Source organism: Mytilus californianus, unplaced genomic scaffold (genome assembly GCF_021869535.1).
Source record: "Mytilus californianus isolate M0D057914Y unplaced genomic scaffold, xbMytCali1.0.p SCAF_11, whole genome shotgun sequence".
NCBI classification, from domain to species: Eukaryota; Metazoa; Mollusca; class Bivalvia; order Mytilida; family Mytilidae; genus Mytilus; species Mytilus californianus.
The window spans coordinates 35,550,131-35,572,764 of NW_026262593.1; the positions used below are offsets into that span (position 1 = coordinate 35,550,131).

At 31.7% G+C, this 22,634-nt stretch overlaps 1 long non-coding RNA gene across 1 annotated transcript; it reads right to left on the reverse strand.

The window, feature by feature from the left end:
- Positions 1 to 16,921: 16,921 nt before the first annotated feature.
- LOC127719998 (uncharacterized) lies at positions 16,922 to 19,235 on the reverse strand. Its single transcript, XR_007990576.1, has 2 exons — positions 19,003 to 19,235; positions 16,922 to 17,044 (listed from the first exon to the last, which is right to left on the reverse strand). It is a non-coding gene; the product is annotated as an uncharacterized LOC127719998 (long non-coding RNA).
- Positions 19,236 to 22,634: the final 3,399 nt, after the last annotated feature.

Here is a 22,634-nt window from a genome sequence, read left to right on the forward strand (position 1 = left end):
GGGAAATATTTTTTAAAAATGCGTTATAGATATTAGGTGACACAACAATAGAAAGAAAAGGTAGGAATTGTATGTTTCCTGATTGTGAGTATGGATGTAAATCATGTAATATTTTAGTGAGGAATTATCCTTTTTTTATTTACAGTTTAAATCAATTAATACTTTTGAGTTACAACTAAATTTTATTTCACAGCCAATAATTTGGTCCTTTTTTAGCTCACCGGGGCCCGAAGGGCCCCATGTGAGCTTATGCCATCACTTGGCGTCCGTCGTCGTCCGTCGTCTGTCGTCGTCGTCTGTCGTCGTAAACTATTTCAAAAATCTTCTTCTCTGAAACTACTGGGCTAAATACCTTCAAACTTTAACTAAATGTTCCTTAGGGTATCTAGTTTATAAATTGTATCCGAAGTTTTGATCTATCGACAAACATGGCCGCCATGGCTAAAAATAGAACATAGGGGTCAAATGCAGTTTTTGGCTTATATCTCAAAAACTAAAGCTTTTAAAGCAAATCTGACATGTGATAAAATTGTTCAATTGGTCAAGATCTATCAGCTCTGAAATTTTCAGACGAATCGAACGACCCATTGTGGGTTGCTGCCACCGAATTGGTAGTTTTAACAAAATTTTGCAGTTTTTTGTTATTATTTTGAATATTACTATAGATATATATAAACTGTAAGCAGCAATAATGTTCAGCAAAGGAAGATCTACAAAAAAGTTAATATGACCATAATTGTCAATTGACCCATTAAAGTGTTTTGCCCTTTAAAGACAATTTTACACAATTTGTTCATCAAGTTTGCTAACATTTACAAATCTTCTCCTCTGAAACTACTGGGCCAATTACCTTCAAACTTTAACTGAATGTTCCTTAGGGTATCTTGTTTATAAATTGTATCCGAAGTTTGTATCCATCGACAAACATGGCCGCCATGGCTAAAAATAGAACATAAGGGTAAAATGCAGTTTTTGGCTTATATCTCAAAAACTAAATCTTTTAGAGCAAATGTGACAAGGAGTAAAATTGTTTAATTGGTGAAGATCTATCGGCCCTGAAATTTTCAGACGAATCGAACAACCCATTGTTGGGTTGCTGCCACCGAATTGGTAGTTTTAAAAAAATTTTGCAGTTTTTTGTTATTATTTTGAATATTACTATAGATATATGTAAACTGTAAGCAGCAATAATGTTCAGCAAAGTAAGATCTACAAAAAAGTTAAAATGACCAAAATTGTCAATTGACCCCTTAAGGAGTTTTTGCCCTTTAAAGACAATTTTACACAATTTGTTCATCAAGTTTGCTAACATTTAAAAATCTTCTTCTCTGAAATACAGGTGAGCGATTCAGGCTCTTGAGAGCCTCTTGTTTTTACATCAAATACTGTTTCATTATGTCAGGGAAATGTTAAAAAAATAACGCCCTTAAAAGTTTTTAATATGTTCAAAATTAAATTCCTGATTTTTTTTTTATCGGAATACATGTATTGGAAATAACTATTCTCCCCAACCGCTGATAAAGTAATCAAAGTTTTTGAAAGCTAAAGATTTAGGTTATTTTTTATCTGGAAGATTTTTCTCTTTTTTTTTTTGCATTGCTTTGGTATTGTTTAATTTATAGTAATTTGAAGTTATTAATATTTAAAATTTCATAATAACATTCACGGTACCAATTTTACTACACCAGTAAACTTCAACTTATTTTGAGATTTTTGTTTGTTTCACAACTCAACTTTTAGTCAGTTTCAACCACTGTGTGATAAATCCTTTCAATCTGATAAATGTGCTTCGGGGCAGTTTTAACTCATTTATAGAAACTCTTTGTTTTGAACTGTAAATAGACCCAAATAATAAGATAATCCCTTACTAAGAACATGATTTACATTCATTCTTCACAATTAAGAGGCATCCAATCCTATAATTTCATTGGTCGAGAGTACTTTGCTATATTCTAAATATGAATAATTTATGATAATTGAATGCAAAGCAGACGACCCTCTATCATCAGAGATCTTTCTGAACTTGTTTTGTTCCGCGAGTGATTTCATAATTTATGTTGACTAACCTTTGTACATATTTGTGTATTGATTTTATTTGTGAAAGTTTTGATGATGATGATGATGATGATGATGATGATGATGATGATGATGATGATGGATGGCTGCTTAACGTCCAGCGGCAAATTAATTTGCATATTCAGGACGAGAACATTATAATGTCATATTAATATTAAGCCCTGCTTTGTATCTATATCAGGTCCACAACTTCTGCTTTTGGACTAAAAATCTCCATAGGCAAAACCTGTCTGTTTAATATCAAAACAGTAAACTTGTGATTTCAGCTTTGGCTATATTTGTTGTCCTTTTTGCTTCATCTTTGTAAAGGATTTTCAAATATTTTGATCTCGAGCATCACTGAAGAGACATTTATATTAGAAAAGTGCATTTGGTGCAGAAAATTGGTACAGTAAATATTATTACTACCACTGGGTACATACCGCTCGTGGTGCGAGGGTATCACTAGACCAGTAGCCAGTACTTCAGTACTAGCATGAAAATACGGAATTTGATATTAAAATTTGCTGTGACAAAATTTTGAATATTATTTTAAATTAATGAGTATATCTCCCTCATGCAAAGCTCTGATTCCTTGCCCGGCTTATTCTATATGTCCATTTTGGTTTATAATCTCTTCATCTTATTGATAAGTTTTGGACTTTAAAAAAAAGTTGGCCTCGAGCATCACTGAAGAGACATCTATTGTTGAAATGCATATCTGGTCAGAAAAATTGGTACTGTTAATGTTATTGTATTAAATAAATAGTCTTTGGAACACACAATTACATTTGTCTTTCCAAATTGGGCGCCCCTAGAGGTAGTGTTGTACAAAAGCAACAAAGAAAACCAAAAAACAATACATAATTACACCATTAATGCACATAACGTTAAAGGGTCGTAAATATGAGGTTCCATAAACTGTGGAATTCGGTGTTCTATACAGATGAAATACAAATTATTGCAGACTTAAACAGAACCTCTCTACCGTCTTGCATGATATATAGGGAAATCCGAAAATGAGTACAAAAAACCTGAAATATGACAGGCACATATACGTTTTGGTGTTGTGTTTGACGTTGCCATAAAAGCGGGAGGTTTGGCATGCCACAAAAGCAGGTTCAACCCACCATTTTTTTTCTTAAAATGTCCTGTACCAAGTCAGGAAAATGGCCATTGTTATATTATAGTTCGTTTCTGTGTGTGTTACATTTCAATGTTGCGTTTTTGTTGTGTCGTTGTTCCCCTCTTATATTTGATGCGTTTCCCTCAGTTTTAGTTTGTAACCCGGATTTGTTTTTATCTCTATCGATATCGAACAGCGGTATACTACTGTTGCCTTTACATATAAAAATTAATTTAATCTAGAAATTAACCCTTTTTTATCATCACAAAATAAAATACACTAGAACTTACTATACGGTATGGATTTTACTCATTGTTGAAGATAGTACAGTGCCTTATTGTGTTGTTTGAATCCTCGTCCTTTGGTGACTGGTGGATAGTTGTCTCACTGGCAAAAAGAAATTAAGAAGGACAACAAATTTGTCCGAATTTATAAAACGAAATGTGTACCTGACATTTAATTTGACCTTATATTATATATTTATATATTTTAAATCCATATAATGTTTTAACATGAAAAATTAGTATAAGAAAATTTTAAATCGCTATTATAGAAATAAAATTAATAAGTTTTAAGGATATATTGAAGGCGAAATAAATTTCACCATCATGTAAGTGGGCGGTATTTCGGAATTTAGGTGATATACAGGTGCAATTCTATGAGTTGAAAGGGAATACAAAATTTCATACATCTAATAAATATCTGGCAAAATTGTCCTAATATGGATTTGGTTATTATTTTGAGGTTCCTTTTATGGCATATAGCTCTTCACTTGCTTCGGTTGGTTTTTATACACCCTTGGCTTTTAAATATTCGGCTTACATGTTAATCAGTAAAAGCACTTCGGACGCATCAAATATAATTTTCATTTTTATAGCACTGGGTCGATACCACTGCTGGTGAACTATCCGTTCCCGAGGGTATCATCAGCTTAATAGTCAGTACTTTGGTACTGATATGATTTATAACAACTTTCTAAAATGGTCCGTTTATAAATTTATACATTTTAAAGAAAATAAGGTTTCAACTCTGTCATGCAATGTTGTCAGTGTACATGGTATATCTGTATTTGTCTATATATATAGCTCCTCGTCTGTTTCCGTTTTTATACATCCGTTGCTTTCAGATATTCGTTTTTCGGCTCTAATCATGAAGTAAATTCCGGGAAGCGCTTTGGACGCATTTAATCTATAAAGTGTTATTTTCATTTTTTTAACATTTTTTATATAACAGCTGTAAATTGATACAATAATTGCCATAAAAAACTTAGTTTTCGTTCAAAACAAGCGTCTGATTGTTATGTTAAATGATTCACGAGAAATTAAAATCGTACAAAATATCACTGTGTTGCTACAGTAAGGATATAAAGACAGCAGAAAGTGTTCCAGTTGCAGCATACACGAAAAATATCAAAATATCCTCATAAACTTTCATGATACCATGTGAAACTATGTCAATTGACTTAAAAGTTAAGCATGTATAAAATAATGATTTATAAGAAAAGACCAATAGATTCGTTCATTATATTCAATGAAATATCCATTCGGTTTCGCACTCTTATAGATAGACAACTTTAGGCGGCGGAAATATACTTATTTGGCCACGTTTAAGTTATCAGACACACTTGTGGTTGGCACACCATTTGTGTGAAAGGATATGTCTACAGGTGTTTGCTTGACTCCTTTCAAACATTTTCTGACTGAAGCTGTTCTATCATAGAACGGTATTTGGCGGGTCTACCGTAGAATACTTTTTGGGCACTTCTACTCCTAGAACCTTTTTGGCAGTTCTATTAAAAAAAACTGATTCTAACAGTTTTTTCTCTCAACTTTTACTGAGAGTATTGATATATAGACATCTGCGCTTATTAAGTGCTATTTTAAGCTCGAAGAAGAATATCTTGCAAACCAATGGAGACATTCAACATGAGAAACTATTGTATTGCTTTTTGCAATTCATTTGCTCATTTCATTTGTTCATTTTTATTCTTTTCTTCATAATCATTGTTTCTCATCTGGCTTTTTTTATCGATGTTAGACAGCATCAGATTGTCTATATTGGTTTTGTGTTAACAAAAAATTAACAGCTTGCAATATGGCACACATTGTAAGAGATGTAAGTGTGCACTATCTTCATTAATGAAGATCTTTTTGCTTTTTATTGAATTTGAACATTTCATCATAGTATACAAGTAAACAAATGCCGTTCTGTATTTTATTTGATGTTGTGTACAGCGAACTTCGTTTATACAACTGATATTAAATTTTTATTTTCATAAAAAAAAATGTATTAAAAGTCCATCCGATTATTTATCTATATTATTTGATGAACGCCATATTGATTTTCCTTATGTCAGTTCTTCCTTTTATTTAGACAGCTTTGTTTGAATCTAAAAAGATAAAAAGAATAAATTAAGAAAAATATCCTATGTTACAAAACCCAACAACAGTTTATTGTTGTTCCTTTTCGGTGAACTCAGATCATTAACGTTTGTATTGGTGTTTACATATTATGGTTCAAACATCCCTAAACAGACATGAATTGCCGAAATGTATATCTGGTGCCATAGAATTGATACCGTTGAATATTATCACTGTCTTTAATGAGATTTATACCCAAATCTATACTTACCATGAGCAACATGGCGAGTGCCACATATGGAATAGGATCCCAGATATAAGATACTAGAACAGTACACTACGAATAAAGTCTTTTAATAAATCTACCATGTTTTAAATGGGATATTGTACCGAGATGAAAATTATGTAAAAATGCTTAGATTTGTGGTAAAGTCAAAGGGTCTTCGTGAAATTTTCAACTTCTTTATGTGTTCCTGAAATGTATAGGGTACATGATTGTTTGAGTAAAGGGTACAAAATCTATTTTCAATTTTAATCAGGAATGGAATAGAATGACATTATTAATTCTCAAAATAGTATTGCTCTCTTCAATGCCGGTGATGACCCCTAAAGAATTCCCAGAGAAACTAAGAGAAACCATGAAGAGGGCTACTAGTATTAGAAAGTAATTGAAATTCGGCAGTCAAATATAGGGGACTAAAAGTTAAAAAATCTGCCCTTCAATAATGATAACATTGCATTGAAGAAATGGGGGAAATGATTGGGTCGCCGTTCCATATCAAGAAGAATCTTTGTTTTTTTTTTGGGGCACACGAGATAGGTTTGTCAAAGGGGTCCGTGTTGCTATTGCTTTAGTTTTCAGTGTTGTACTTTAAGTTTTTCTTTTTCAATATCTACATTGCTTTACTGGTAACATTTACTTAATATTTGTCCTGAAAAAGTTCTCATTCGGTCAAGTTTAAGGGTGAGGGGAAATTAAAAATAGAAGTTAAAGAGAAACTGACAACGTCACAACAAGCAAAAACGAAAGAAGACGAAAAGACATGCAAGTCCACAAAACCAATACACACAACACTAAAGGCTGAACACCACAAACCTCGCCAATAAAAAAGGTTGATCTCCTGATCTCCGGCAGGGAAAGCAGATCCGGCTCCACATGTGCCAATCATAATGTTACTCCTATAGAAACGCATGTAAGTTACCCCACTCTTTTCGTAAATTATCGGTCATTTCAATATTCTAACTGTTAAACATGACCGAAAGGACATTTTGTGAAGTATTTAACCATTTTAATTGTATCTTACGCTTATTGAATATGTTTCCGAATGTCCTATTTCGATATATGTTTGAATATTCACTACTGAATTAATATAATTTGACCAACAACACAACACAAAACTAGAAATGACACCAAGATCAATACAGGCAATGCGTATTATTTTTATTTCTGTGACTAATTAAAATAATAAAATAAATGAAATACTGAAAATAAAAATAAGACTTTATTAATTTGGTGCGTCCGCAATGGTTTTCATAAAGCTCAAGCTAAAACATTTGAATGCAAAGGAAGTATTTATACCTGAAAAAGGAAGAAGAAAGATGTAGATAACCAAAAAGGACATAAAAAGAAAAGCCAATTCCATCTAAAGTCAACTTTATGAAAATAAGGAGATTCGATACTATTGCCAATGAGACATCTATACACGAGAGTACAAGCAAGTAAAGGTCACGTACATACGGCCTTCAAAATGAGGGGAAACGCATACTGTATAGCCGGCTATCAAAGGCGCCGACATGACAAATGTACGAAAAACAATTATGACAGTCATGAACCAACGATAACCATTAAACTACATGCTTCTAACTTGGGACAGGCACATACAGAATGTTGCGGGGGTAAACATGTTTGTAAACGCTTAACCCTAACCCTAATCAGGGACAGTGGTGTAACAGCACAACAAAAGAACAAACTGTCAAAACCAGTTGCTAACGGTTTAACTCAGAAGATCGGTACGAAGCACAAAACCAACTAACATAATCGACAAAAATATTTATATAAGAGTACTCGCAGCTATTGAAAGCTAGTTTAAAGCCAATAGCAACTAATGTATAAAGCATGTTCCCTTATACTAAAGTATCAATCAGTAAACATTGTCTGTAGGAGTTGGAACCATAATTTCTAAATTATTTTCATTATCAATTTTATCAACGGAAACTTGATTTATTAATTTAGAATAGAAAAATTGAATCTTCATATTCCTCTTTTCCCAGTGCAGTTATACAGCCATATTCATGTCGTGCTTTGAGAACCCGTAGTTATTTGTGTCCGTTCGAACTAAAATATTTAAAGAAATAAAAAATTTTCCGAAACAAATTTTGCAAATTTTAGAAATAATAATGATGGATAATTATGAAACGTATCTAACGAATTTGTTGCGCGGTTTGTGACCCGGATTTGTTTCAGTTAAATCGATTTATGACTATTGAACAGCGGTATACTACTGTTGCCTTTAGTTATCGGTGTTCCTACTGCCTGTATCACTCTAGTCAATTCTTCATAAAATTGCATAGCACGGTGTGACGTCTAACACATTAATCCGGCCTAAATGATTTTGACCCGGACATATCACCGACTTCATAATAAATGAACCGACGTTGATAAGTTTGACCTGAACTTATCAAGTTATCTTTTGGATGCTGGTGAATCAAAGAAAACACTTATTTCTATCATGTAAAATACACAAGTTTAATCGATTAATCGATTATCAGATTTTAATCATATTTATATTGTAAAATATCAGCTGCTCGACACAATATGAAGACTTTTTGAACTCATTCGCTGCGCTCACTGGACAAAAAACTTCATATTGTCACTCGCAGCTGATATTTAAAAATATCTATATGCAGATAACCTGATCATCGGTACTTATATAAGCATGTCGAAAAAACGACCAATCAAAGATAACAAGAGACATCATGGCAAGTCTAACTTAATAAATCAAAACGAACCATTTATCCTTCATCGCCATCTCCATCCCTTTCTTGTGCTTGAACAACATATGTCCAGAACATTACCACAACCAAAACAACTATAATTATAGCGTTATGCAAAAAATCATTCATCCTGCAGTCTGCTATAACGAACTGCGTTCGAATTTCGGGGGTTCTGCTTATAAATGGACGTATGCACGACGCAATTTGTTTGAACATGAACGTATAACATGTTACAGTATGAAGGATGGTGTAAGAACATCTTTTTTAAGTAACTAACATGTTTATTTTTTACAGCAAAATTCGACATCATAAATGATACATGAAATTCGTAACTTTTATAATCATTTTGACATTTATAACTGCATGTTCTCAAAACTCGACATGAATACGGTGTCATGACTTACAACGAGATTAACAATGTAAAAATACCAATTTCACGTAGTTTTTTTTTTTAACAAAGCACTCTTAAATTCAATATAAATATGTGAACAAAAGTAAGTATTAATGCATTCGTTTACATGCTTATCCTGAGCAAAGCAATGACAATAGGTAATTAATCAAATTGAAAATAAAAAAATAAGGAGATGTGGTATGATTGCCAATGAGACCCCTTTCCACGAAAATTTAAATGAATTGGATGCAATCAATTATAGGCCACCACCGTACGCCCATCAACAATGAGAAAGACCAATACCGTACAGTCGGCTATAAAGGACCCGAAATGAAAAATATGAGACAATAGAATTTAGGAAACTAACGGCTTAATTTATAAATAAACAATTTGCGAAAACCAAGTATGACAGACATAAACAGAACAGGAGCTCCATTTGTGCAGATAAGATAGCCTCCTTTACTCTTAACCTGTTTCTGTTTCTTAGCCACTTTAATGCATCTTTTTAAAAAAAGTTTAGAATGTTTCAAATAATCTAAGAAATTTGCCGATGTGCAGGTCCAAGAAATCAGATGTATCTTCTTCCGTGATGTATGGTGTTATTGGTTGGTGTCGTCGGTCTAACTGTCCAATAATTTTGATAATCCATATGTCATTTTTTGTGTTTTTTTTTATGTTGATAACATTGTTAATTTTTGGTCCAAATACTTAAACTAGGCTTATGAAAAATGAAAAGAACATAGATAAAATTTAACAATTCTTTAAAAACGATTGCGTTCTTGTAGTTTTTGGTAGACGAAAACAATACAAGGAATATTACTCTAAAATGTCACACTATAGGATTATGCAAATTTTTCGTTTCAGATCATGTCAGCCATGAAATCTTAAGTAGTCGGTGTATCGTATTTGGGACTTCATCTATAACAATTTAATTTTCGAATATGATAAAGATACAAATATGTATCATATTCAATAAAATGCAGCTTATCATTTCGAATGGCACTATCGATCTTTCGTACTCTGCTGCCGTGTATAAACGCATCATAGATACCAGGATTGAAATAATTGAAGTTAAAGTGTGTATCATTAGTTACAAAGTGTGCTAGTGATATCGAATTCATCTTACCGACTATATATCTTAACATGGGGAACTTAGACGTAGTTGTAAACCTTGATATCACAATTCTAACATCAAACAGAACATTCAATTATTTACACTGAGAAAGTCAGCGTCTCTAATACATCTTTTTGTCTAAAAACATAAACAAATGTTTACAATGTGTGTTAATTTGAGAACAACACTGTTAAAGGAACATACATCATCTACTAACTGTGTATTTAAGGTAAGCCACACCCATTGACCGTGTATTCAAAATAAAAAAAAAAAACGCCCACTGACCTAATATCAAATATACTTGGTTCCAACGTGTTCGCTTTTAACCATTGATATTCATAGAATTGTATAGGTAAGATAATATAGATATTTATATGTTTATATTTAAGGAAAACCCTCTTTCAAAAATAAAACCTGCTTGACAATGTTCTGTTCTCATTAAACTAGTTTAACAACAAAACTCACCAAAGAAACCAGGATAAAGAAGTATTTAAAATACTTACTGAGGAATCAAATAGTTACCAGCAATCATTATTTAGATTAGGATATAGCGACATTTTAAATGAAGTCATATTTCCCCGTTCGGCGCTAAAATTTAATTACTACATGACCGGTATTGAAAATATTTTAATACAAAATAGAGTTCACATACAACTGGTCATAGAATATATAAAAAGGTAGAAACTAAAAGAACAAATACAATATATGTGAACTTTACTCTCAGAACATTGAAAATGCATTGGAAAGAACTTTTGAAACAGAATTGGTTGTGATATTGCACACTTAAAGTATTTGATATTGTATAGAATGAAGTTTACATTTACAATCTCACCCCCTGTTGTCTCTGATGATCACTTGACTCATTATCAGTCATGCCACATCTTCTTGTTTTCATAGAGAATCAGTTTTACGTCACAGCATGAAATATAAAACCATCTGTGAAAGATGTAAGTGATTACTTTTATTCTGTAGTTTCAATTCCTTTTGATTTTTTTATATCGAACATTTCACCATACTTTTACAAGAAAAACGTGTGTATTTCATTCGCTGTTTGCATACAGAGAACTCCGTCTATAAATAATAACAAACAGTTTCTATTTTTATTAACATAATGTTTGTAAACTGCATCTGATTATTTATCTTTACAAATAGCATATTGATTGTCCTTATGTCAGTTCTTCCTTCAGATCACTATACAACTTTGTTTGAATCTAGAAAGATAAAAATAAATACTAGTAATCATTGGTAATCAATCTTTTAAAAATATTCAAAGTTTCAACAACAATAATAACATACTTTTTGTCATTTGTTGTTAAGTCACAAGATTAACGTTCTTAATAGGCTTTTGATTTTCAAATTTTCTGGTTTCTTACATCACTAAATAGACATTAGATATCTTTATGCGCATTTGGTGCAGTACAATTTGTACCGTTGAATATTTGTACTGTCATGAACATTTATGCCGTAAGTCTAAGTCTGTCATTTCCCGAATGTTATTTTGGTGAGTTTTTAAACACAACAATGAGTAAGATACAACGATGAACTTTTATAGTTAACCTTCAGGAATATATTTCTTCAATAAATGTTTTCTAACTGACAATTACTGACTCAGCTATCGCCCTAAAATCTTAATTGATATAACTAACAAACACGAAATACGATTAACAGTTGATTTTCCTTGGAAATTGATGAGAAAGCCATCAACCTGGTCATAATAGAACAAATCGAAAATTACACGGTTGAAGGAAGTCGCATGTAGTACTGACAATATTGAGAGCAGTCAATATATAGACCTAAGCGCAGGCATCAGAATAGATTTTAGGCCTCCAAACTTATAGTTTATAATGGTTTACTTTTACAAATTGTGACTTGGAAGGAGAGTTGTCTCATTGGCACTTAAACCACATCTTCTTATATCTAAAATAACGTCTATAAGTTATTGCATCATTTATATCCAACCACTCATACGTTGATGCAAGGGAAAAGAGACTCACTACGCGGTAAAAAGAAAATCGCCATAAAAAAACATTAAATAAACGTGTTATTGTATTTTACGATCTATGAATAAGTTCCCAAATGTCATTAACCCATTATAAAGGTAGAGTCAAATTTATGTCCAGTCTAAAAACTTTATTGCGTCTTTGGCGTCACAAATCTATGATTTTTTTCTCAAATATGTGCTCTTCTTAACAAGTCATGTCCTGTCAAAATATAGCTTAAAAAACGTTTAAAATGTGTGTCCATAATTACCCCAACTATATTTTTTATTGATTATATTACGTTCTAGTTTTTTTGTTTATTTGGTATTTGGTATTTGGTATTGACTATTTACCTGTCTCAACATATGCCTTATGTGACATACAAGCAGAGTTTGACATTATCGTATATAGAATATTTTGTTGGGGGGGAAATGATATAGATATAAGATGATGTGGTATGAGTGCCAACGAGACAACTCTCCATCCAAGTCAAAATTTATAAAAGTAAACGAGAAACGAGAAACACTTATGAACCACATCAACAAACGACAAGTTCTGAACATCAGATTCCTGACTTAGGACAGGTGCAAACAATTGCAGCGGGTTTAAACGTTTTAATGGTACCAAACCTTCACCCTTTTTCTGAAACAATGGTGTAACATCACAACATAGAAAGACACACTATAAAATATCAACTGAAAAAGCTTAACTCAATCAAAGGACATATTAACACCAGTGAACATACACTGAACAAATAAATTTGACCTATGATACAATGTAAATACAAAATAAATAAACTAAGGATATACATATATATTTATATAGATGATTATTGTTTCTACGTATTTATACATCCCTGGCTGTTTTATTTTCATGTAGTTAATTACATGGCCTATAATGATAAGAAAAGTAACTGATACGATTAAGTAAGATGTAAATGACCCACTGAAAGTAGGAGAACCAAACAATGATCTCAATAAACTAGTTAAGTGAGATATCAGTACAATCATTACGCTTTTTTGTGTTCGTTAAATATGTAACAAAAAGACGCGAATAAACCAAAGGGATATTCAAACTCATAAGTCGAAAACAAATTGACAATGTCATGGCAAAAAACAAATTTACAATGTCATGGCAAAAAACAAACTGACAATGTCATGGCAAAAAAAAAATCGAATAAAAGAACAAAACACAAACAGCAGTACACAAAACACTACATAGAAAACTAAAGACTGAGCAACACGAGCACCATCTAAAACCGCGGATGATATCGGGTGTTTCAGAAGAGTAAGCAGATCCTGGTCCACATGTGGCACCCGTTGTGTTGTTCGTGCAAGTACAAACCCGGTGATAAGTCTTGTTCGGTATTTCACATTCAAGATTAAGAGGATGTGATTGGGTTCACGACAATATGAACATAACCGTTGTCATCTGTAAAACAGATATTCCAGAACGTTTAACCAACTCGTGATGGCGTCCGCAAATTTTTTAAAAGCCTTGATCGCCAAATAGTGGAACAGATTTGCGGTTTTATCAAAGGACACATATTTGACTTTCGTGACGTCACATAAAAAGTCTGCCTTTGATTAAACAAAGAGTAACAGATTTAGGTCAAATGACGTCAGGGGACACACATTTGATGCTAGACATAAATTTGAAGTTCTGAATTTTCTCTAAATACATTGTATGAAAAAGGAATGGTTGGGGTATAGTATGTCAATGATTAAGCAGACCAACAGCCTAACACAAATTCAGAAATGACATCAGAAACGATTCAGGAAGAGCTAAATTTTATAACTGGGAATACTTTAACTACATGTGCAATACTCCTGAAAGAATTTATTTTTTGTATTTCGAGAGAAGAATAAATGTTGTTTTTTTTTCTCATTGCAAACATTTGTATCAATAAATGCCAGACAAATGATGTTGATTGATTAAAAGAAAAAAACACTAAACTCATATTTCGAGAGATAGAAACTGATAAGATTCTATCAAAATAATTTGCAGTCATCTCCTACGATGAAGTGGATGAATGATCTGTACAATCATGTTAAATATATTTTGCAAATTAAATAGAATAAATAAAAACAAACAAACCATTTATCCTTCATCGCCATCCCAATCCGGTTCCTGTGCTTGGACAACATACGTCCACAACATTGCCACAACCAACATGACTATAAGAGCATTTTGCAAAATTTCATTCATTCTGCAGTCTGCTTTTAAGAACTGTGTTCAACTTTAGAAATTACTGTTTATAAATGAAATTATCTATGACACATTTTATTAGAACATAAAAATATGACATATAACAGTTTGAAGGGTCGTGTTAAAACATCTGTTTTCTGAAACTAACATATTTTTTTTGGACAAAAGTCTGGATCATAAACGAAAAAGGAAATGCGTAATTTTTTTAATTTTTTTTATCTGACATTTATCTGCATTTAGTAACCCACAAAACTCAACAAGAAGTAGGAATTATATAAATACAAAGTTGATAGTTATAATTGATTATTTAATGTCAATAATGTTGTCATGGTTAACCTGGAAGTGAGAAATATTGTTCCATATAAACATACATATGTCAGCTTAATTTGATTGGACAAGGTACATGTACACTCTATAACTATAGTGCTGATTTTGTAAATTAAAGAAATAAACTTGAAAAAGAAAGCACTGTTTTAATTCAGTGATTTTAAATTTACATCAATGCAGGATTACTCTGATAAATTCCAACCCATTGCAGTTGGAATCAAATAGAAAAGCGTTTCAAAATAGGATACAGCGTTATTATTTTCTGTATTCGGTACTTTGTTCCACTACTATAACAGCTAATACAGCTAGTACCAGGGTCAATACTGGTACAGCAAGTTTAAGAACAACTTTATTCAATGATTTTTAGTCTTTAATTTGATTAAAAAATATCATGTTACAGTATGCAAAACACCACGTACAAAACTATAGCCTACGCAACATACACCCAACCAAACACCATTCTTATTTTTAAAGCCTGCATTATTTCCGTCTTTTTTCAACGGAAATGAGACAATAATATCAATCTGAAATTTGATACCAAACGATTGTGTACTTGTCTCGTTTAAAATCGTAACAAATTAATAAAGTGTAATTCTTCATGATTTTTTTGCTGCTGTTTGCTTTGAAAAGTTAACTATCTAAGTGGTCCCCAAAAGACGTAGAAGATGCAAAAGAGATATTTATACTTCAGTAACCTAGTATTATACTGAAAAAGGAAACATTACTAAAAAATGATTCAATTTGTTTAAAGTGACAGTATTGATTTGGCCAGAGTGAACGTTGGACGGAGATTATTTTTTTAAGCCTCAATTCATACCCTTAAGGCAGCTTGGGGTGTCTTCCTCCATCTTGTATTTTGAAAAAGCAGATAACAATCGGTCTATATCTTTAATGCAATGTGCAAATTTCGAGAGTAGTATGTAATTCATGTGTAAGAATGTCTGTGTAGCTATAGAAAATTATGTGTTTTATCATATTTACAGCTGTATTTTACAAAAAAACAGATTATTTTTGTTTGATTCATTTTTTTTTCCAACTTTGCTACATAAGGGGAGATAACTCAGATAGAAGGGAAGATAACTCAGATAAAGAAACTTTTATAATAGAATGTGTTGTGAATTTACCTATTTTATTATGTAGCAAGAAAACGAGTCCGGTGACCCCATTTTTTGTTTTTCTTATCTGAAAGCATATTAGTAGAGCGTTTTTCTCATATTTTATCTTACAATTCTATGGTGTAGTTTTCTTTTTATCACATTTTTGAGTTTTCCATGCATAATCTATTATAAATCTGACAATCTTGCACAACCTGTAGCGTGAAAAGAAAGCCCGGTGACCCATTCTTTTTATTATATTTTTGAAAAAAGCATGATATAAACTACATTTTGACAAATTATTAAAAAATTCTATGGATATTAATGAAGACCCCTATCCGCCGTAAGTTGTTTCAAGGCTCTCAAGAGATAAAACATGTCGGATTCTATTTGGACAAGCACATTTTATTAACTAATAATGGTCTATAAGCAGTAGAATGTTTGAATAAAGCAAACAGATATTCAAAATAATTGTGACTGAGGGCAATGCACATTATCGGCATTTGTCCGCCATAGGCATTATTTGTCCGCCATAGACATTATTTGTCCGCCATAGGCATTATTTGTCCGCCATAGGCATTATTTGTCCGCCATAGGCATTATTTGTCCGGTATAATGCTTGTATAATGCAGTATTGTATTTGTCGATTTAACCGTACTAGTAGGGTTGATTTATCATTATATTTAATCGAAGTCAACCCTAAATTTTATTCCTTGCTTCGACATTTTTGCATTTTAATAATTATACCTAGAAATAAGCAAGAGAGGGAACGGTGTCGGTGCTTATATATCCTTTTGGAACTTCCAAAAACAGACGCGATCAGTTATCTAAAGTTAAAAAAGTATATCGTGACTTTATATTACGTATCTAACCATCATGTTCGAAATAGAATGAATATCTTTTATATAACTGAATGGCTAATGTGTTTTATAAAACACGTGTACATAAACTCGTTAAAAATATAAAAATCACTTATGTCAGCCTTTTTAACTTGGTTCATAATACAGCTGTGACATTAAATTGAGTAGATCCTTTTGTTACTTTACTCCTACAACTTTGTCACGATCAACCACATTATATTTCTTATTCATTCAACCTATCCGGTATTGATATAACATCTTCTTTATCATGTCCTATTCACTCAAATGCTAAAACACAAAAGAAAAATGTTCTCATTTTCAGGACTATATTCAAAATTAAATTAAAAACCCTAACCCTAACATCAATTTATATATGTATATAATAAATTAAGTAATTTCACAACAAATAAATGGTTTCTAAAAAATATGCTTTATTTTTTAAATAAGATAAAAAAAAATTTAGTCTTCTAAGGCTACCAATTTTCACCATTTTCCATTATATCTCATAGACTTCTGTCTTTACACCAATGTCAAACCTGTAATAAAAACGTATTCAGTAAATAAGTGTATTACATTAGTAGAAATAGGGGACACACATGGAAGAATAGATATAGTCACTCATTCAAGTAGTTTTCTGCGTCTATGCCAATTGTAGGAATAAGAGCATAATGTTTTTGCAGGCTCAAAACGTGGGAAAATGAATAAGTAGAACAAAAAATCCAAGCATCTTTGGAAACTGAAATCTTAGTTTCAGTACAAATTACACAATGCTTTGATTGATACAAAAAATATCATTCTTTGGTAAAGCACTAATTTCAATTGGATGATAATAATCGTAGAACAACATTCCAAAAGCAATGAAAAATATCCCACAGCTGGATATTTGAAAGTCCCCAAAAAAAACCAATTAAAAACTATATCGGTACAATCAAAGGTGTCCCCTTGTATTCTGAAATATAGTTGTCTTCGTGTAAACTCTGTAGAAAGCATTTCGATACTCACAACAGTCAGGATAAGCATTGCGTTTTATTTCATGATAATTTTATGTTAATTTTATCTATTTATTTCGTTTTGTATATTTACGTCATTTAAAGTGAGTATTCTTCTATGGTGACAAAGGCTGATTTATTTACCAAAGGTAACATATATAATAAAGAATTATGATATCATAGGATTTTACCAAAAGTAAGACAATGGGCGGAGCAGGAACAACATTATTTTTACTATTTATTGTGCACTAGCACCTAGGTTCAACCCGGTGTTTAATTGCTCAATCATTTGTGCATCTTTTGCTGATTATTTCTATGCATTGTCGTCCTTTGTTGATTCTGTCGGATTTTTTCCCTACGATGTATGATTTTTTGCATGCTCCTTGTATCTTCCTATTTATATTTCCTGCATCATATTATTCATCTATCCCATTATTTCGAAGATATTTAATATAATATAGTATAATAACGCTAGTTAGTTAATTTTGCATTAAATAAAAGGAATGCATGTGATACATGTACATTTGTATATATGTTGTGTACAAATTGTAATTTTGTACAAATTATAATTTGTACACAATTTTTGTACATGTTATCAGTGTTTTATGAATCACTTAACACAAATGGATGATGCAAGCACACTGTCTTTTGTTTCGCATATTACTGTCATATTTCCATGACTACATGATACAGTTTAATACTGAGCATTGATAAAAAAAAAACATTATAAGAACACAAAACGACTTTTTATGAATATGATTTTGGTATAAGGAGAAAAATAAAAATAGAATGTAAACTATTCAGGTGTCCTTATTTCCAGTTTGAAGACAAGGAGAATAGCACTAAATTTTAGGTTTAAGTATATAAATTTGAATTTAAGACATTAAACTGATACATTTCAGAAGATAAACTTTTATCACCTGGTGCAAAAAGGTATGTGTCAAAAAACTTATAACTTGTACAAAAACCCTGTACAAATTATAATTTGTACAAAATTACATCTTGTACACAACATATACATCCATGAGACAGTTATCAAATTGTAAATTTATAAGAAAATCTAAAGAAAATATAAAGGGACACCAGATACTGAAGAGCACAAAAGTCCTTTATAACCTCAGACAAATTTCAACTTATCAAAGAAAACCAACTTAGATATAGTGTTTTGTATGCAATAACATAACTATCCGTCATTATTTGAATGTAACACGTATTGATCTATATTAGTACTTTGTAATTAAAAACAAAACAACAACAAAAAAGAAGGTAATTGTAACAGTATTCTTAACTGCGATACCCGCCCCGATTAAGATCACAGTTTAAACGACTTTTAACATTAGGCATAATCAATTCGCATGAAAAATGCATGCTCTACTTTTTTATTTGATATTTTTACATGTAAGTTTATTTCTTTGTCTATTGCCTGTATACATTTTCTGAACTACGTTCTAATTATCAATATGAACCATGATACAATAATTTCGAGATTAAATACTAGTACTTACTTTTCAATTGTTTAAGTTTCATAACCTTCTTTCTCTCCAGGTTCGACGTATCTGGCCTGTACTAAGCTGGCCACTAATACCGCAGCCATGTATACGACAACAATAACTTTTTGACAGAACACATTCATGGTATAAGTTTATCTCTTTGGGTATCGCTTGATATGCAATTGCAAGTATAGATGTGTATAGCTCTTTTAATACACGTATATTTATACTCTTTACGTGTGCATATTTTTTTGTGTCAAACATTGGGCTAGGCGTCAAAAAATTGTTTTCCTGCATTGTACAAATTGTTGGTGTTTGAAAACAACAGGAAACACGAAAATGTTTGCATACACGTGCATGTAAGGTTGATTAACAAGGGCATGTTATTTTGCATAATAAGAAAATCAATTTAATATAACATTGTAAATTTGCAACTAACAAATAAGATCCTTAATTAATTTGTCAGAGGTCTTCAGGCTTTGAGATCAAAAGCAATTGATCATGACCTTTAATAATTATTTAGAAAGTAAGTAATATCTTTTTTTTTATATTCTTGTGAACGACTATCATCTTTAAAAACTAGAATCTTTAAGGAGCATGTATCTGTTTTCTAAACATGATACTGACTTATGACTTTGACTGAAAAATGATAAGTAATGCATGGTGCTTTTGTATCAAACTGTGTCTTAAAATCCAGAACATCGCCTTTGAATCTTCTTAAATAAAAGGAGACAGTTATGAAATTGTAATATTGTTATAAGAACCAAAGAAAATTTAAGGGACACCAAATACTAAAGAACTCAAGAAAATTGATATTGATAAGAAATGTCCCATGGTTTAGCGCCATTTATGTGCCATTCGTGTTATATTACTCTTCCATTTGTTCGTTTTGAGCACCACTCAAAATACGCATATCAATTGCATAAGTTAACATTGGAATAACGAATATACATCTAATATTTTACATTCTAGAACACAAGATATTTCACGAGCACTTAATGTTTAAATAGTGTTCATCATTTGCTTGTTTAGAGGCTTTCGAATTAATGTATATATTTTGTAGAAATTCGACATTTTATGACATTCTCCGAATATAACATCAAACCAATCCAAAATCAAACAAAGAATGGTAATTAAACATCCAAATATCTTATCAAGCTAACTTAAAAGTTACAACATTTCACGTAAATGCAGTATACTTTACCTATGTATGATAAGTCCGGTACCTAACTTGATAATTTATGTTGTTTCTCTGGCACAAGTCCCTTAATTAACGCCGAAGTTTGTTTGGGGGAATACAAATAAATGAATCTGTACTTCTCCCATCCATCAGCATGCTGATCGGTATCCGCAGTCACATCGGTTCAAAATGGAGCCGTTAAATCTGATGCATCATGTAAGGAAACGTTTAAAGAACTCTAACAACAACGTCTTTTGAAAGGTAAACATTTTGCTCATATCCAACATACCTTATTTTTCCAGCACAAATCTTATTTCCCGCCCTTCTTGCTGGTAAATCAACATTACTGTTTAACCTAATGGATCGATATTTATTTGTTCTCAGTCTGAATATGCAAGATATTTGCCACTTAGTATTGAGCAAACAACAATCAATTAATTTAGGAAGTTTCTGGAATAACTTTCTTCAGTTACGCTTAATTACAAAAGTTGTGAAAGCAAAATACACAAAAATCACTTAGCGCATAACACCAAACAGACACAAACCGAACAGTCAATACCCTCTATTACTTTCAATACAAAATTGAAAGTAATCTTCATTAATAAAGCAGGGATTCTTCTCGATAAAAAATGTTGGAGGCACGCATATTGGTTTTCATTTTAACACTTATATAACTGCATAAGCATTTGGCTATTCTTTTAAGGTCGCTTTTGGTGATATATATCTTTTAACTTTTCTACGTATTTCTACATCTTTTTGGCTTTGGGCGTTCCTGAAAAGGCAAAGTCCAGAAAAGCGCTTCGGATGCTCGAAATTTAGAGATTGTTGTTTTCTTTTTATCAGTCATCTATTTGTAAATCTTGTACAATCAAATCTATTGTTTAAATGCTACAAATGTCGAGAATCTATTATTTTATTTCGCTACGAATTAATTGAAATCAGAATAAAACGAGATGTACGGTTATACGCCAATGAGACAGAAATACAACCCTTCATTTTTACAAATTTATTTAAAAGAATTGTTAATTCGTATGTGTGCATGTTGTTCAGTAGTTGTCGTTTTTTGGTGTGCATAAGTGTTTCTCGCTTCTCGTTTTTTATATAGATTAGACCGTTGGTTTAACCTGTTTAAATTGTTTTATACTAGTCTTTTTGGGGCCCATTATAGCTTGGTGTTCGGTGTGAGCCAAGGCTCCGTGTTGAAGGCCATACTTTGACCTATAATTGTTTACTTTTTACACATTGTGACTTGGATGGATAGTTGTCTCATTGGCACTCATACCACACCTTCTTATTTATATGTAGATAACCAATACAACGAGACTGACTGAATGAACCAAGAAGAAATCGAATCCATTATGTATAATCAAAACGATTGATACTGTGAGCATTTTATATCTAGTGTGATTTTCATATTCTTCCCTTCTGTAAAAGAATTTGGTGTTCATGGCAAAGCTTTGGTTGTTTCTCTTAATTGATTCCCCAAAAAGGAAGAAAATACCAAGGAGTATCTAAAACCATAAGTCAACTCCATTGTCAAATAGAAGAAAACAAAACGACTAAATCACAAACAGCAATCCACAAAATAGAGAAGACTACAGATTGAGCAACACAAACCGCGTCAAAACATCGGGGTAAAATAAGGTGATCAAGGGGGTAAACAAGTCCTGCTCAACTAACGACACCCGTCATGTAACTCATATATAAGCCGTACATTTAGACGTCTTTAATTTCTTTATGTGTCTAACGCCAAGTTAGATTTAGGATGCTTATATCATAAACACTAATCTGCCTAAAACAAACAATATCCCAGTCGTTTTGTTCCGTCTACTATGTTATAAGAATACAGTTTTAGACTACAGTTGTTGATTTTGGACTCACGGCCAAATAAAAATATTTTAAGCGAATACATAAGATCAGTTTTATATGACCTTTTTAAAAAAAATTACGCCTGAACTTCCCCAATTTTTGTTCTTTGTTTACATCTTAATCTATTTTGTAAGTAAATAATATAATTTTATAGAGAATGCAGTCAGCTTTGGTAAGAACATTAAAGCTCGACAAAGAAAGTGAAATAACATTGAATGAGCTATTCACTGACAATCAACGTTTAGAAACAATTGAAATTGGACAGAAATGCAAATGACTTAATTATGACTCCATTTATACAGTACACTTTACAATTATAGTAATAATCTGCTTGTTACAATACGTAAAACATATTATAATAGATGACCTATTAAATTATATATACTTGTATTCTCTTTTATCTAATACTTTGTAACTACTTTAATATTATACATAATGTTCTTAATAGTATAGTAATTTAATTCACTATTATAGTAGTATTTCCGATAAAGCCATCAAAATAAATTTCATTCTTCATATGCACTTATTATAATACAAACTTCAAGATATGAAAATAATTCGATGCATCCGGTCTGATAGTACAACTATGCTCATTAGA